The sequence below is a fragment of the Dysidea avara genome, chromosome 9 (assembly GCF_963678975.1).
Source record: "Dysidea avara chromosome 9, odDysAvar1.4, whole genome shotgun sequence".
Taxonomy (NCBI): domain Eukaryota; kingdom Metazoa; phylum Porifera; class Demospongiae; order Dictyoceratida; family Dysideidae; genus Dysidea; species Dysidea avara.
In genome coordinates, this window is record NC_089280.1 from 5,302,952 (window position 1) to 5,319,602 (window position 16,651).

The window sequence follows — 16,651 nt, forward strand, 5'->3', positions numbered from 1 at the left end:
AAATTAGCTTTGTGTTGGCCTAGCTAGTGTTTAATTTTTCTGAAGTACTGACGTAGCTACAATTATAAGCATAATAATGCTAATAATGAGGTTGAATGCATGATGTTATAAAAAGTAGCATGATCACCGTAGATAGTCAAAAGAATTCATTTTGTATATTCGTATGCATGTAAGTAAGTACATAAGTCTGAACAACTTGGTTGGCTTGGCATGTGCATGCATGCACTTTGTACTCTCTACTACATAGTGAGGGCAATACACCGATTATCATTTTTCCCATACAAGTATAGGAAATTGAGAGCAACATAATCCTGATTTTATCTGTGGTCGACTAATGATCACTACTATGATAATCTAATCCCTAATCTATGAGACAGCTGGGACATAAGTCGACTCGATCACTGGATTTGTTTTAAGCTTCTGTCACGTAATACATAACATACCAGCATCTACTGGTATACTCTATACTATTCATGCAACTGCACATGCTTGCAATTGCTCAATCATAAGTAATTAATTTTGAGAAAGTAAGCCTGCCCTATGTTGCAACAGTCACATTGATGATCTTTTAAATATGATTCATCATTAAACAGTCAAACCCTACAATTTTTCCTTCAACAAAATTAAATCCAAACCTGGTTGTCTACTTCATCACAATAAATTATATTATTAGTCACTATCCCACTAGGGAAAGTGATACTAAAATTCTGCTGAATGTAGAAAAAAAATTGACCACGTGGTGACTTGATCCACAGATAGCTTGCAGTCTACAGCTAGGCAAGTGCCTGAGGAGCCACACAGCCTGGGATCCAGGATTTCCTCTGCATTCAACCTGTACTCAAACATCATGAATTCTTGTAATGATACATAATAAAGTGGGTGTACTTAAAAGATATTGGATGCCATAGTGGTATGCATGCATTAAGCCAAACCCTATACAAACACTGAGCTTGTTGCACTATGGACAATCACTTGTAAATCTGTATAAATGTTGATTTGTACCACTACTATAGCTAGTACTATACCTATACAGGACCACTCTATTTCAGCAGGTACCTGGGACTGTGCTAATGCACATCACGTGAAGTACATGTCCTCATTACAGTGTTCTGATATATAGGACCATGGACAAGTGTCCTGATTACATGGCTGCGTTCAAAATTTTAAACTGTCCTTTACAGTCACTGGCCAGTGGAACTAGATTTGCAGGTTCATGTATGTAACTGATTTTGAGGTATATAGTATACTCTAATAGAACATTCACCTTCTACACAGTTGTTCCATATGGTGCGTATTTGCATAATTATGTATAGTAGCACTTTTACATTGAATACCGATGAAATCCCGAGTCACAAAAATTGCTAACTATATATGTGCTCACTGCTATAACCGTGAAGATAAAATTTATAATCGGATGCTTATTTAGTAGGTTTCTACAAGTCAAAGCTGTGCCTGAGTAGTGGCGTACATGTGCACGCCTAGTCACCTGTAAGAGTTCAGCTACAAAATTCATCCTGACAGGGTGATTCGTTGTAAAATGTGTGGAGTCAGACTCGTTTGGAAAAAATCTGTGTCATTCTTATGGAGGGTTTTCCCCATTGTATTCTTAATTCAAAGAGTTTGTTACCAGAAGTTGACTGTAATTAACGTATCATTATTACAACATCACAGTTCACTTTTCTTCAACTCATGCCATTATCTTATATCAATCACATGCACATTGACAAGCAGTACAGATGACATTAAATGTAGTAAACTAATCACAAAAAGTTTATAAATTACAGAAGATCATTTTTAGCAGAGCAGCAATTGTTTGTTGGTGGTGTATCATGTGATGCTCACTGGTAGTACAGCTCCAGGTTCATTCCATCATGAATTTCATCTGGTGAGATTAAGTTAAGGAACTCATTGGGCATTACTTAGTCCAATAGTTTTATTACACCACTACATAAAACTTTGCTGAAACTACCTCGTCGCTACTACCCAACATATCCAGCTATTTCACCAAACTAGTAGAGCCTTGCTTACCACCACATCCTTACAATCTTTCATTAGGTCACTATGTAAAGTGCACATCATGGTTCATCTTCATAACTCAACTAACATCAGTATCCTAGAAGAGCTTTTTGTTTTCAACCTTGCAGGAAGCCTGACAATGAGGGTTTACTCACTGTACAACAAAGTAAAGATAAAGATGCTGGAAGAAACAATAACTGCTGCGATGACTGACACAACATGCAACCCCAAGAAATCTTTCTACCAGCCAACTCTTGAAACCACTTGGTGAGAGTAATTGATACATTTTTGGACTCTGACATACAAACAACCATGACTATAAAGAATGGCATAACCACCCAAATATATTAGAAGAAAACAATATCAACTTTCATACCAAAAACTGTTGCTAATAATTCAACAAGTCCAGTATTTGCAATACTTATACTACTGTTGCTAATAATTCAACAAGTCCAGTATTTGCAATACTTATACTATAATAGAGCAGTCAATACTCTAATATAACAGTCAACCAGGTACATGTAATAATATTATGCACCGTGCATTGACATTGTTATTGCCACTGACACTAACCTCCAAGAAATATTTTAATGGGAATGACACAAGGCCCCAATAGTATACATGCTGGACAGCCACCACACCGTAATCATTGCATTACAGCATGGTTATATATAATTTAGCTTAGGTCATGAACCCCACCCACACAAAATAGCCACACCCACAAGCAGCAGGATACAATCCTCCAGAGTGATGTGGTTCTTGAAAACAGTGTACCTGTAATGATCACAAAATAGTTCAATACATTAAGATGTATCATAAATGAAACACTCAATATGCAGTATACATAATATTTCTTTGTCATATAGTGGCCAAGTAGACCCAAGAGAGGTTGCCTATATACTGGTAGAAGTGCTGGGCAGTATACCACAGTATTGTCAATTTGTTAGTTAAAAGGTATTCGTTTTAAAATATCCGCATGAATGTATTACGCTGTGAGTAAGGCCAGACGTCAGGTTTCAGGCATTTGATTTAAGTTAGGTGGTTTGGTGGTGACCACAAAATCCCTACCTAACATAAGATTTCGGGTTACAGTGTAGTGCCAGGTAGTTGGAAAAGACAGATATGGTTGGACACAGACATGGACGTGATTCGGACACAAACATTTTCTTTTACATTTACCGCATTTACTTGGTTAAATGCCGCACCTTCAATAGTAGCTGCTCTTAAATGGTGCCATAATTGATTTTGACTTTAACAACATTTTAAAACATCAAGTGATAGTCAAATTCAAATAGTCGACGCATTGATTTTAGCAGTATTGGTTAGGTACTCATGTGCTCAGAGTGATCAGCATCTATATTAACTAACTAATGCCCTTCAGCCAAGTAAAAATTGACTTGCATTGATAAAAATTTTAAAATGGTGACTAAATTGCAATTCACTAGCTGTTGCATGGTGCCATGCACCCACGTGAAGTTTACTTGGGACAGTTAATTCTACTGCACTTCAGCACCAGCAGATCTGTTACTGTTCTGAGTGAATACAGTAGCTGTGGTAGATTTAGTGGCTACTTTATTTCAAAGATATGTACATGATGAGCTAACAATGAAAATTTTTGATAGCAAATTTTCCTCATTTATATTGTGTAATAGTGAGAAAAGGAATGGGACACAGGGGAGGATGGAGGATGATGCATGCATTGTGGCTGCTGTGGTAGGTTATAAAGGCATGCATTAGTGTATGTGAGGATGAAATGTGAAGAAATCAAACCTGCAGTATTAATCATTTATTTTGCCCTGTGTTTTAAATTCGCCATAATAATTTTTTGTTGTTTTATAAAATGACCATGCAAGTATGTCGAGTCAAATTTTTAAAGATGATTGTTCAGCAGTGAAATTTTCCCAATTTACAGCAAGTGATGGTTCTTGGGTAGCATGTAAATTAGTGGTGTGCAATACAGGATAATATTTTCCGATCACGATTATTGCACACAACATATCACGATACATGGGTACATTTTTCTCTAATTATAGCTAAATCTATACCTAGGCTTATATCACGATATAATGATTCTATATCATATCACGATATAAAAAAGTTTATCATAATATATCAATACATATCACATATTGCACATCACTAATGTGAATTGCTTTTCATGCTGGCTATTACTTTATAACAAGAATCGTCTTTAATTTTATATAGCTATATTAAGTTGATCTAGTTTGAAAAGGTGGATATGGTTGGATGCAAACACAGACAGATATTTTCATTTACTTTAATTTTCATACCTTAACGATGTTCTGTATCTCATTAATAAGATCACCTGATTATAATGACCATGTCAAGTAGGTCCCAAACATAGCTAACACCCCGTTCACACTACATTCTAACTCGGGTAGAGCACGGTATGGCTCGAAACAAATTGCAGTGTGAATCAATCGAGCCATGCCAAAACAGGTCCAGCACAGCATGACAAGGAGAGGTGGGCTGGCACAGGTTGGCCTGGGATAGGGTGCAGTGTGAATGTATTCCGAGCTGGCCAACTCAGATTAACAGTATAACTTGCTTCTGTTGGCCACACAGTGAGTATACCATATTTCTATATTTATAAACCGTTAAAAATATTTCGTCGAAGCTAGCATCCGACGAAAATTTATTACGCGAAATTTTTTTACCAACATAATATTCGAGAAGTTGAATGAATTCGGTTAACTGCTTTCTGGCCACCTGGATCGAGGTTGCTGCGGTCTTTTAAAAACAAAGGCCTCCCTCATCCTAGGAGAGAAGGGAGCTGCCGATCTATTTTGCCGCACATTGGTAATGATGCCATCTGATTCCGTGATAGAAAACTACTACAGGACACATTAAATGGAGTATATATGCACAAATATGCAAGTTGATGAAATGAGCTTCTAGCTACAGCCATTTCACTCCAGTTCATTGCTTGACTTGTGACAGACAACTTCTGAATCTGGGGTGCAGCCTCCATGGCCGCGGAACGGAGACGCCACAATTCAGTTTTGCTGCTTGTCATTCTGCGTCTCCTGTATACAAAAAGGCCTCGAAAAAGACCTCAAAAAAGACCTCGAAAAAGGCCGTATAGAATTAATAAAGTTACGTAATTCACTGTTAAAAACTTTTTGTCACTTGAGGACACAGGTGAAAATTTTTTAACACGAAAATTTAACTCTTGAAAATTTCTCGCAGCTTATATTTATAGAAATACGGTATTCTATGCTTTAAAACTGTTCTTCAAAATGGCTATAACGTACTGTAGTTCTGGTAGACTTTGTGACAGTTACACTCGTACAACACATTAATATTCAAAAGGAGCACCACTAGCTTAAACATGGCGTCTATAACATTGTATGACATACTTCAGCTGGTTCTAAGCTTCTTCATTACAATTCTAATGCCTTTTTATTAAGCGTGTAAATAATCAAAAGCTCGTGCACTTGTCTTAGCTAATTAGTATTCGGCACTCGCACTATCAAGCTCGTGTCAGATGCAGTAGTGTGAACAAGTGCTAACCTGAGTTCAATAGCCCAAGTTGAAAACACTCTGGCTAACCTGGGATAGTGTGAACAGGGTGTTAGGTGTATTTTGTGACCTAATTAGCAAGACCACTTCATTATAGTGACCACGTCAAGTACGTAGGTCCCAAACATAGTTAAGGTATACTTCATGACCTCATTAACAAAGACCACCTCATTATAGTGACCATGACAAGTAGGTCCCCAAACATAGCTAAGGTGCACTTCATGACCTTAGTAACAAGACCACCTCATTATAGTGACCATGTTAAGGAGGTCCAAGCATAGGTAAGGTGTACTTCACAACCTCATTAATAAGACCACCTCATTATAGTGACCACATCAAGTAAGTCCCAAGCATAGCTGAGGTGTACTTCATGGCCTCATTAACAAGACTATCTCATTATAGTGACCTAGGTCCCAAACATAGCTAAAGTGTATTTCATGGCCTCATCAATAAGACTACCTCACTATAGTGGCTGCGTCAAGTAAGCATCCCAAACCCTTTTGACGTCAATACTTACTTGTGGCTTGACGTTACTGGATCTGAATGTAAATAATTTCCTATTGATTTCAAGAGTACAAGTACCATAATGTTTGATCAGAATAGCTGTCTACTGTATTATGGCAAGATGACAAATTACATAGCCTGCTTCTACACAAGCAGATGTACGTACAGTGAAACCTCACTTAGTGGCCACTATTAGTGGTCGGACTCCTGAATCCTTATAAATTTCAACACAAGTAATTAAACAAGGTTAATATCCAGGTTATGTGGAAACAAATTTTACGATACTTTTGTGAAGACATTAAGACTGTACTTTCTTCGAGTGAAACAAACTCTATGATGGCTTATATCTTCACCACTGGGAAGAAACACGCCAAATATGCTTCTACACAGCCCTAATAACTTCAGTATCAACTATGCTCCAGAAATTCCCATAGAGCCTACAGCTTTTGTCACATAATGCGGCAGAATAACATGGTCTGGAGCGTGAGCGATGTACGAGGGCTGTGTCACTATCACAGTTTTCCAAGGTTTCCAAGTTCTTGAAAATGCAAAGCATCTAATGCATGTACGAGCATGTATGTACATGTACATGTACAGTTGTACAATAGTGGTAGTGCTGGTGTTGTCTACACACACACGAGGAACTTGAACATGTCCATACAAACAACTCAACATCCACAAGACATTAGTTATGTGAATTTAACGAACTGTGCATACAGAAACAGTATTACTGCATGCCGCTTGTATTTACGGAAAACTTGTAATAAAACATGTAGTGTTCCACCTGCCTAAAAACCACTGTAGCTACACAAACACATTTAATATGAAGGGCTTCACATTCTCTACGAATCTACAGAATCACACCGCTAGTCTAAGTCTGGTTTTCTGACCTTCTGGAAAAGTGTTGATAAGCATTCAAAATTTTGAATGATACTATTCTATAACTTAACCCACCAACAGGGCATTGCATTGCCTTCCACCATTTTAAGCCAGAACACTTTGTCAAACCTGGAGGGACGAAACCAACTCTTAAGCTAAATTCTGTGCCAATAGTATTTCCTTTCACTACATCAGGAGGCTGAGCAAACCTAGAGAAACTATATTACAGCATTCTTTGTTGATTAACAAGTTAGCATTTGGGCCCAGAAGCAGTCAAGTATATATACAGTACAATAATGAAGAAGCAGTGTTAACTTGTGTCAACATCTAATGCATCTTGAGTGGCCTAATGTATTTCGCGGACTGGACTCACGGACTGGACTCGCGGACTGGACTCACGCACTGAGCTGGAAACAGTTTTTAAACAATAATCTAGACATTATCCATCTCTTGCAACACTGGAGACACCACTATCCAGCTACAACTGCTAATACTGCTCTTCCTTACAAGTCAACAAACTAGCGTGTGCACTAATTAATTAGAATACATTTACGATACACGAATACTAGCAGTGATAAAACGTGATAGAGGCCATTGTTGTAGCTTAGATGTTTTTCTTTTGTTGCTCCAGTACTTATAGCACTAGTGTTAGGGCTGTAGTGATGAGCCAGTTTATTTGCATAGCCCCATCACCTCGCCGGGCGGTGCCCTACAGCTACCCTGCTAAGAATTGTCACTGGCTCATCTCTACAACCCTAGCACTAGTGCCAAACCAATAAAGGAAAACATCTACGCTAAAACATCATTAATTTTGAAGTGGAGATCCGATGGTATAGGAATGGTGCAGCGAGTGATCTCCTGCCTAATGTATGGAAATGGCTCCAGTAAGCAGGTATGTATGTATGTATGTATGTGTGAAATGTGTGCATTTTGACTGCTATATAGATGTACAACTGTTTCCAGCCACTAATAGTTTGCCTCTCCCATACTGGAACCATGGACCAGATGAAAACGCTAGCAAAGACGTATGATACTAAAGTTGTGGAATGGAAAAGCAGTTTGGCTGGAACTATTCAGGTATAAATTGCTACATACAATTGTTCGTGGATTGCATAATTATGTTGCTACACTGTAGGCTGGCATCAAGAGGAAAAGAGTAATGTTAGATTGGGTTGAAGGAACTGAAGAAATTTCAGATTGCGAAAGTAGTGATGATGAAGATGAGGTAGTGAATAATGGTGGCGTTGCTAGTAGAGCAAACGATAATGACAATGGTGACCATGATCAACGTTATGATAATATTCACAACAATTGCATAAGTCGAGGTGCACAATCTGCAAGAAGCCATGATGACAGCTCAATTGGACGGCTGGAAGGTCTTACAGCAGTAGTTGAAGACTGGCATGCAAGATTAACACTGATGAGAGTATGTTTATAATTCTTGATCTTTATGTTTCGTTTGCTAGTTATTGTGCATGAAGTTCTTGTATTTACAGTACTGATTCATGTGTAATTCTGTAGGTTATATGGAAACGCTTATTTTGTACGAACTCCGCTGCAGAGAAGGGTACGTTGTATCGACTGAAAAATTTGCTACACTGGAGTGCAGTTCCCAGACCCTGGAGACAACATGAAAGCAGCAGAAGACTTCCTACAAGTGGTGCTGCAAGGGTATATTGCAGCTGCTGCTGAAACAATATGCACTGCCTCAAGTAGAGACTTAAGCCTGGATGATTATTGTTGAAAAATTTGTTAAAATTTCTTTGCCATCACCATCAAGCCCTGAAACATTTTTATGTATGCCACAGAAGTTATGACTCTAGGGTTAATCTGGGAAAATTTTCATGATGCCACTCGAGAAGGGGATGGAGAGCGACTTATCAGAATTTCAAAATTTTTGCTATTGATATTTAAAGCAGCAAGGCGAAAGAATTACAGTATTAAAGCTTTGAACCTGGAATTGCAAATTAACTATTATTCTTTCACCTCGACAGGCTGCTCAATTGAAGTGGTCTAGATGTATCAATACCACAAACATCATTGTACGCAACAATCCAACAGATTTGCATCTTGAGCACTTGAACAGGCTCCTAAATACATGCGAAACATGGGGTCCAACATGACAGACAACAGTGTGAAGCTTGCAGCTGAGTGTATTCAAGTAGTACACTCAATCTGTTCAAAGTTTGAGGAGTGTACAAGCAAAAGTGCACCAAATTCTAACACACACTCTGTCCCATCTATTCAGCGGGATTTTGAGCTTGTTGTTCAGTGTTTGAAGGACCAACAGGTGTATAGCCTCACACGTGCATGTAAGCACTCATCATTCAAATTTGCCAATAATTTGTTGCAGCAGCTAAAGTACAAGAACTTCATTACTTGGTTAACGCAAAGTACCAGACTAAATGGAACTGTGACATAAGTTGTAAATTATTATTATAATTAATTTAAGTATTTTGTACAAGCTATACATGTACAACTTTCTTTACAAATGTCACAGCACTTACACTGTTCATCCAAAACTTCATTGTCAGTATAATAAAGAAAATTTTTAAATAGCTTATTACGTCGGCATCCTGTTTTGTTAGTACAATATAACCTCATGGATTGTTGCAGATGGTTCCCAGCACTTCCATACAATAGCAAGGCAACAGATGAATTTCGGTCTCGTCCAGCTCTGCCAGATTCTTGAACATATTGTACCAATGACGACGATGGGCCCATGTGAACTACATTACTAGTGATGTGCGATAATAAGTTTGCAACTATATCGATTGATCACGATAATTGCATCACGATACGATAGTTATCACAATGGTAAATCCAAATGATAAGATGCGTAATGCACTAATTTTAGTTATTTTCTATGACTATAGGTAAACGTACATCCTGTATACCCGAATTTACATATGTCCTGCCAAAATACAGCAAAGTGTTCAATCCCAGAAAACAACATAATTGAATAAACAAATTAATGCTTTAATTGTTCGAGTAATTCTGGCGAGGTAAGAATGTATAATATTGGTGCTCACGATAATCACAAGCTATTATCATATCACGATAATGAACCACTGCGATATGATTATCACACTATTGATATTATTAGGGGAGATGATTTTCAACTTGCTTTTACTCAAATTGGGGACCTAAGAAGTATTATACCGAAAAATGCTCATGTGCTGGCTTTAACTGGAACCACCACACCTGATGTATTTGACTGTGTCATGAAAAGATTGTCCTTGAAAGATCCTGTTGTTACTGGACTCTCTCCTAACCGTGATAACACTACATATCATGTTGAACCTTTGCTAGCAATAGCTCACCTCTGTGATATGTTTGCCACGTACATTCGTACCAGTCGTACCGAGTTCCCTAAAACTTTGTTAAACAATTGGAGAATGTTCACAAATGTACCGAACACTAAGAAGATTGCTTGGTGAAGATTTCTCTGTACCGCCCGGCTTTCCAGATTTCCATAAACACCGTCTGGTGGATATGTACACTTGGGCATCATTTGATCATATGAAAAGAAAATTTTAGAATCATTTATGTATGACAGAAAATGGCAAATTGAGGTTATTGATAGCTACCAGTGCATTTAGCATGAGTGTTGATTGTCCTGACATACGTAATGTATAGTGAGTGCTGTAAATATGTTATGTGAATAGGAATACCACATAAAAGGATACTCACTAAGTCTTTATGCAATGGACCTCATCGACAACTAAAGCAACCATATTTTTGGTGTATACTGGCGTCAATAGCATCAATCTATACTTGCGGTTTTTCAAAAGATTCTCCGAACTAATATACAGTAGATGAAGATCTCCCGAAAGAACTCTTTTGTCAACATTGGGATCAGTCTGTGATTCTCCAACAAATTCTGCTTTTATCCCTCTCTGTAAAAAATTTTCTGTTGCCCAATCATGATCGCAGTAAAGGGTGATATGCACACAATAATAGCATTTCCAGTCCCTACATGTTCAATACACCAAATTGAAGTAATGGAAATATAATACATGAGCATACCTCTGAGCTTATCATACACATTTGGCAAAATCGCATAAATAATGGACTTGCTATAGTCCATTGGAAGAGCGTCTTTACCAGATACGAATGCCTTTAATGCCTCTTCTTGCTTTGGCTTTAATAATCCAAAGCCAGCATCCTTCACTGCTTCTTCCAAAGCAAGAGTGAGCTCTATTTTGCATTGCTAGTTCTAACAATGGGCACTGTAGACTGCAAGAAGCCGGACTATGTAGCAAGTTTAAGTGGTGGTCATCGCCACCTATTGTTTTCGGCCTCTGACCAATCATCGCCTACCGCTACTAAGGTAGGAGCCAACACAGATTTTGGCAGTGATTGTACCAGACTCTTTTATTTTAGCACGCTGCAGGAAAAAAAGGGTCTGGCAATGCAAGACTGTAGTAGAACACAAACAGGCAATGAAACTTTCTAATAGAACAGTCACCCATGCACTCTGAAAATTGCAGTGTTTGAACAGAGGGACAGAAAAACATGTACAGTGGAACCTCCCTTAACAGTCACCTGAGTTGGGCGGTCACCTCAACATAACAGCCACGTGACTACGCTCCCGACCAATTCCCAATCAGTTTGTACAGAAATAGTTTGCATTAAACGGTCACCTCTATAACACGTATAACAGCCAGCTTTAGCAGTCCCGAACAGCACCTCGCTATACAAAAGACCTCGCACAAAGCAGCCAGCTATAGCCATTACGGTGAGTAAACTAGCTGCACTACTTCATACTTCTGTAATACGGAAAAGTTATAAACTCACAGTATAGAAAAGCTCACGGCCACTCCATGGCTTTGCTTCTTCGTGTGATTCTAATTAAAGCTTACCTCACGATCTTGATTCCTGGATTTGTAATTGTTTAGTTAACATTAACAGTTCACTGTCTTTAAGGAAGTCTCTGTTTTTACTTCAAAGACTTTGTAGCTAGGAATCATAATCAGCTCAATTGCTGTCTCCAAACTCAGAGTAGCTTCAGGCTCTTTTCTGCTAATTTGTCCGCTGTGTAAGTAGGCGGTGTACTGGAGCGTAGCTAAATGCATTTTTATGTAACTAAACCTGAGTTTATAAGTCCCTGGAACCTTTGTTTAAAGGCCAAACCTCGGTTTATGGCCTATGGCTGCTTTATGGAGGATATTGAGTTAGGCAGCCACCTCTCCATAAAGGCCAAATATTTCTGGCCCGAAGGTGACCGCTTTAGACAGGTTTCACTGTAATACATTAATGTGTGAAGATTAACATTCCTCTAACAATGGCGGTGGCTTTTCTTTCCATGCTAAATACCACAGTCCCAAAATTCCAATATACATAATTCTTTCCTGTTAATGCCCAAGTGAGTTGTGTGCTTGTGGGTGGTGATATGGTTTGACTCTACCTGCACCGTGCACCCATGTGAACATGTGCATGTAGAAGCATCCAACACAATATGCAAGAACATTGAGGTACTGAATACTATATTGAGCTGCTGTATGGGTCATTTATATATGTAAGATTAACTCTGAGGTGATCACTTCAAGTATGAGTGTATCAGGAATTGTGAATGCTTAACCCTTTGAATCTGGAATTAATTGAATTATTTTTTAACATGAAATAAAGTAATACGTAAGTGCAAACTATGGGCAGAGCATCAGGTTTCTATTACTGTACAACAGGATATTCTTATACATGAAATAAAACCTATACTGCAGAGCTCTCCGAGCGCACTGTCAAACTGCCAGTACAACACAGATTTTGTCCTGCCAAAACATAAAAACGTACTGGTGCCCAGTTTTAAGCTCTCAGTACTCAAGATGCTATAGTCATGCCAAAAGTAATGTAACCATGTCATAAAATAATGTAACACAGTGTTTCTAGTCAAGTAAAATAGTTTTTAAGCTATTAAATAAAACTTCATGCATCCCACAAGTCAACGGATAGCATGGTTTTAAATTCATTTTACGAATTCATAGCTGACAAGTACAAGTAGGCTGGTGTTCAAACCTCACTGTTTTGGCTTGAGGTAAAGCTTGTGGCCACAAACGATAAAGAAACAGCCAAATTAAATATTGCTGACTTTGTAAGGCTTCTCTCCAGCTGTAGTGTACATAGCACTCTGATTTATCCAGCCACAATGCCCAGACAACAATAAAATTAACCAGACAATATGCAATGTTGATCAGAAATTGGCTGATTGTCAACATTATTTCGAGCCCTAACTGTTACAGTAGCTAATTTCATGCACTACAGTAAGATGTAAACAATTTTAAACAACACTAAAGAGTACTTGAAGCAATGAACAGCAGAAGTTGTCTTTGCTGAAACTTGACAGTATTTTCAATGTTACTAGCGTCCATTATATAATCATCTACTGCATGCCACTACACATGACGATTCTAATGGTGCATAGTTTAACGCCATACCACCAAGTATTGTAAAGATATTCCTAGCAGTGTACAGCCATGGCAGACACTTGATGAAGAATCTTCACTGATAGAAAAAAGGGACATAGACATGGAAATCCTGTAAATGCAGAGAGTCTTGAATTTAGGGAAAATATACCAGACCAGTGGTCCTCTAGTAAAATGTGGTCTATATAAACACCAAAGAGCCACAACACGATAGGTCCAGAACTTCCTCTGCATACTAGCCAAACGCAACCTGATACTAGATACTAGTGTTAGAAATTAGATCATGAAAATAGTACAATAAGATGGTCCAAAAAAGCTTGTGAAAAATGGTGAAATCAAAGATTGCGGCCAAGAAATGACTGTAACTGCAGCATGCTAAATCATAGACACAGTAGTTCAATTGTTTTCAGGCTTTAAGCTGGCCACCTCTCTTGTAAACAGCATGTACAGTAATATCAACTTTTACATGTGTATGTATTTGTTGTATGAATGTTCTACTGGAATAACTGTTCTATTAGAGTGTCTTGACTGCACATGTTAAGCTTTTGGATATCAGGAGCCAATAAGCACATCGTACCTCTGTGGTACTTGTGGCCTGGCACTCCTACTGTAACTGTTACTCTGATTAATTTGCAGCCACAGATATATTTTTAAGTTGTGATACACCCCCGTAGACTCTCCACATCAGCTTCTACCCATACAATACCACTCAAACGCAATGTCGTCTCACGAAAGTGCAAGCAATTAAAACACTTCTTTATTAATGGGTGTGACACCTGTTTCGCTTGCAAGTACTTGTAACTCAACGTTTCCTGCATCAACCACCTATAAGTGCTGATGCAGATTATACAGGTGTACATGTAGTTTGTAAAAGTAATACCCTTCAAAAAAAATTCCTTTATGCCACGTCCAATGACAGTAGAGCTGTATGCATATACTCATACGCCTCTTCATAGTTTCATTCCCTGCTACATGCTGTAATTCGATCCACCCATTCAAAAACACACCAGATATGTATATGACTGGCTGAGCAAAAAGCCGTCATTTTTGCAAAATTATAAAAACTTAGATAAAATTAGCATGCACATTTTAATTGCTTTGGTACAAAATGACACAAAGCTCATCAACAACCTATATGGTGTCCACCAACGGATCAGTCAGCTCATAGAGTAAAAAAAAAATTGCTTCGTGTTTTGTAAAGTAAAAGGTATACAATTTGGATGGGAGCCTATTTACTAACGTTTACCATCATTTCTTTGTTGGAATGTGCAAACAGAGGAGTACAGGGAAAACATCATACTGTACCTTGAGCCATTAAGCCAAGTCCCAATTTGCCATTTATGTACAAATCAAATTAAATTTTATTGCGTGTAGCACTGTAATTCCAAGACATACAACAGGAGACTGTGGCTGTCCACTCCTTTGTTACTATAAACAATAGCAAAACAATAAAATGGAATTCGAGGAATAAGCAAAAATGATAGCTTGATTTTTGCTTTGGCTCTTCGTTTGATGGCTCTTTGTAGCAAACTATTGTATCTGTGCATGCATGTTCTTCTTTGTAATTCTGAAACAAGACATACTCCCACAACTCTCCACACTGGTCACTAATTTGATAAACAGTACAGGAGATAAACAAATTACTGAGCAAATTAACTGTTAGTATAAACACCCAACATTCACACATAGCACTCTATTCACTTTTCAGCTGAAATATTTTCATTCAGTAAAACTGTCTGTTCATGGTGTCTACCAATGAGAGATCATACATACAGGTTCATGTTTACTTAGTGACAAATAGAGATGTACTGAACCTACTGATTTTTTACTGATACCAATCCGATCAGGAAATTTAAAACTGATTGTACTAATTTGACATCTAATGATGGACCATCAATTTGGCTGCACCATTATTTTGAACTTTGAGTGGTGATCAAATTCAAACAGTCGCTGCATCAATTTATTAAAACGAAGATAATAAACACTGCGGCTTTTAACCAAGTAAATACGATAATTATTTATGTGTGTAATGACTGATATGTTATAGGTAGCATTTTATAATCTCACACTAAGCTATTGGTCAAATGTGTTACTCGAATAATGATCACAGTATTGTTACTGGAATCAATACCAATGATGATGTGGCCTCAATTACACCACCCAGGCAATCACAAATACATGTACTTCAATGCATGCTCCTACTGAGACTTGCTTGTAGGTAGAAATTTTTATAGAACTTAGCTACGGAGCACAGAATGAATAAGTTTGAAGACATGGTGATATCTCTAGTCACAACCCTTATTTAGATAACCATACAGTACGACATGTACAGAGCATATACCTAACCCAACAATTGGAAGGGATAAGTTCCATTAGATGTATACATGCAAAACATGACAGTTCAAATCTGACCCATATTATGTATGGACACATAGGTAACCCTTGTTCTACAATTTAACATGTTGTAGCCATTTTGTATGTAATAGCACATGTTGAGTTGACATTTGTTAGGAACTGGCTATTGTATAGGGGATACACAAAACAGACTGAGTACAATAACTCCTCACCATTTCTTCAACACAATTTTGTCCCATCTTGTGCCAGTCTGAGCAGCCACTAACTTCTTCAGATCACCTATTGTGTCATCAGGACTACACCATAGTTAAGGTGAGCAACTGGTAAACATTTAATATACTGCACTTTGAACCATGTACACTGAAGAGAGCCATTACTGCCAGACATGCCAACTCTCACACATTAGGCGTGAGTCTCACTGTTTGGCTAGTAATCTCACGCTCTCACGCCTAACCCTCTGTTTCTCACTCTTTCAGCTTAGTTCTCACGCCTGATCTGCTTCGTAATTAGCCCTGTGTTTAAAATTGGGCAGACCTGTGCTAATTTTTGTACTTAGAACATGCAGCGACCTTTTTTTTTTTGGTCTTCACTACCAAAAATCCTGGAGCTGCACTTGAATCTGGTCCACATTGCTGGTAGTGTTTGAGGTCTCACTCCTAAAAGTGTTCAGAGGTTGGCATCTCTATACTGCAGTCAGTGACTAAACACAACCATATTATGGGCATTACTGTAGCGGATGGTGGGCCAGCTTAAAGAACAGGCGGCCCCTAAATTAGCCCTAACGAATTCAGCATTAAAAATACTGTGATAAATGCTTAAGCAGACGGACTACGTGAGTTTCTTTCACGGTGTGTGTATGTCACAAAAAGGATACTTGCATTTCACTCTGACTTTCTTCCCCAGTCGGTCATTACAGGTTATCTCGATCATGA

General features: G+C 38.2%; 1 long non-coding RNA gene across 1 annotated transcript; it reads right to left on the reverse strand.

Moving 5' to 3' along the window:
* Positions 1–1,671: 1,671 nt before the first annotated feature.
* On the reverse strand, positions 1,672–16,650 carry LOC136266903 (uncharacterized). The gene is made up of 4 exons (XR_010706359.1): positions 16,594–16,650; positions 15,932–16,015; positions 2,753–2,790; positions 1,672–1,882 (listed from the first exon to the last, which is right to left on the reverse strand). It is a non-coding gene; the product is annotated as an uncharacterized lncRNA (long non-coding RNA).
* Position 16,651: the final 1 nt, after the last annotated feature.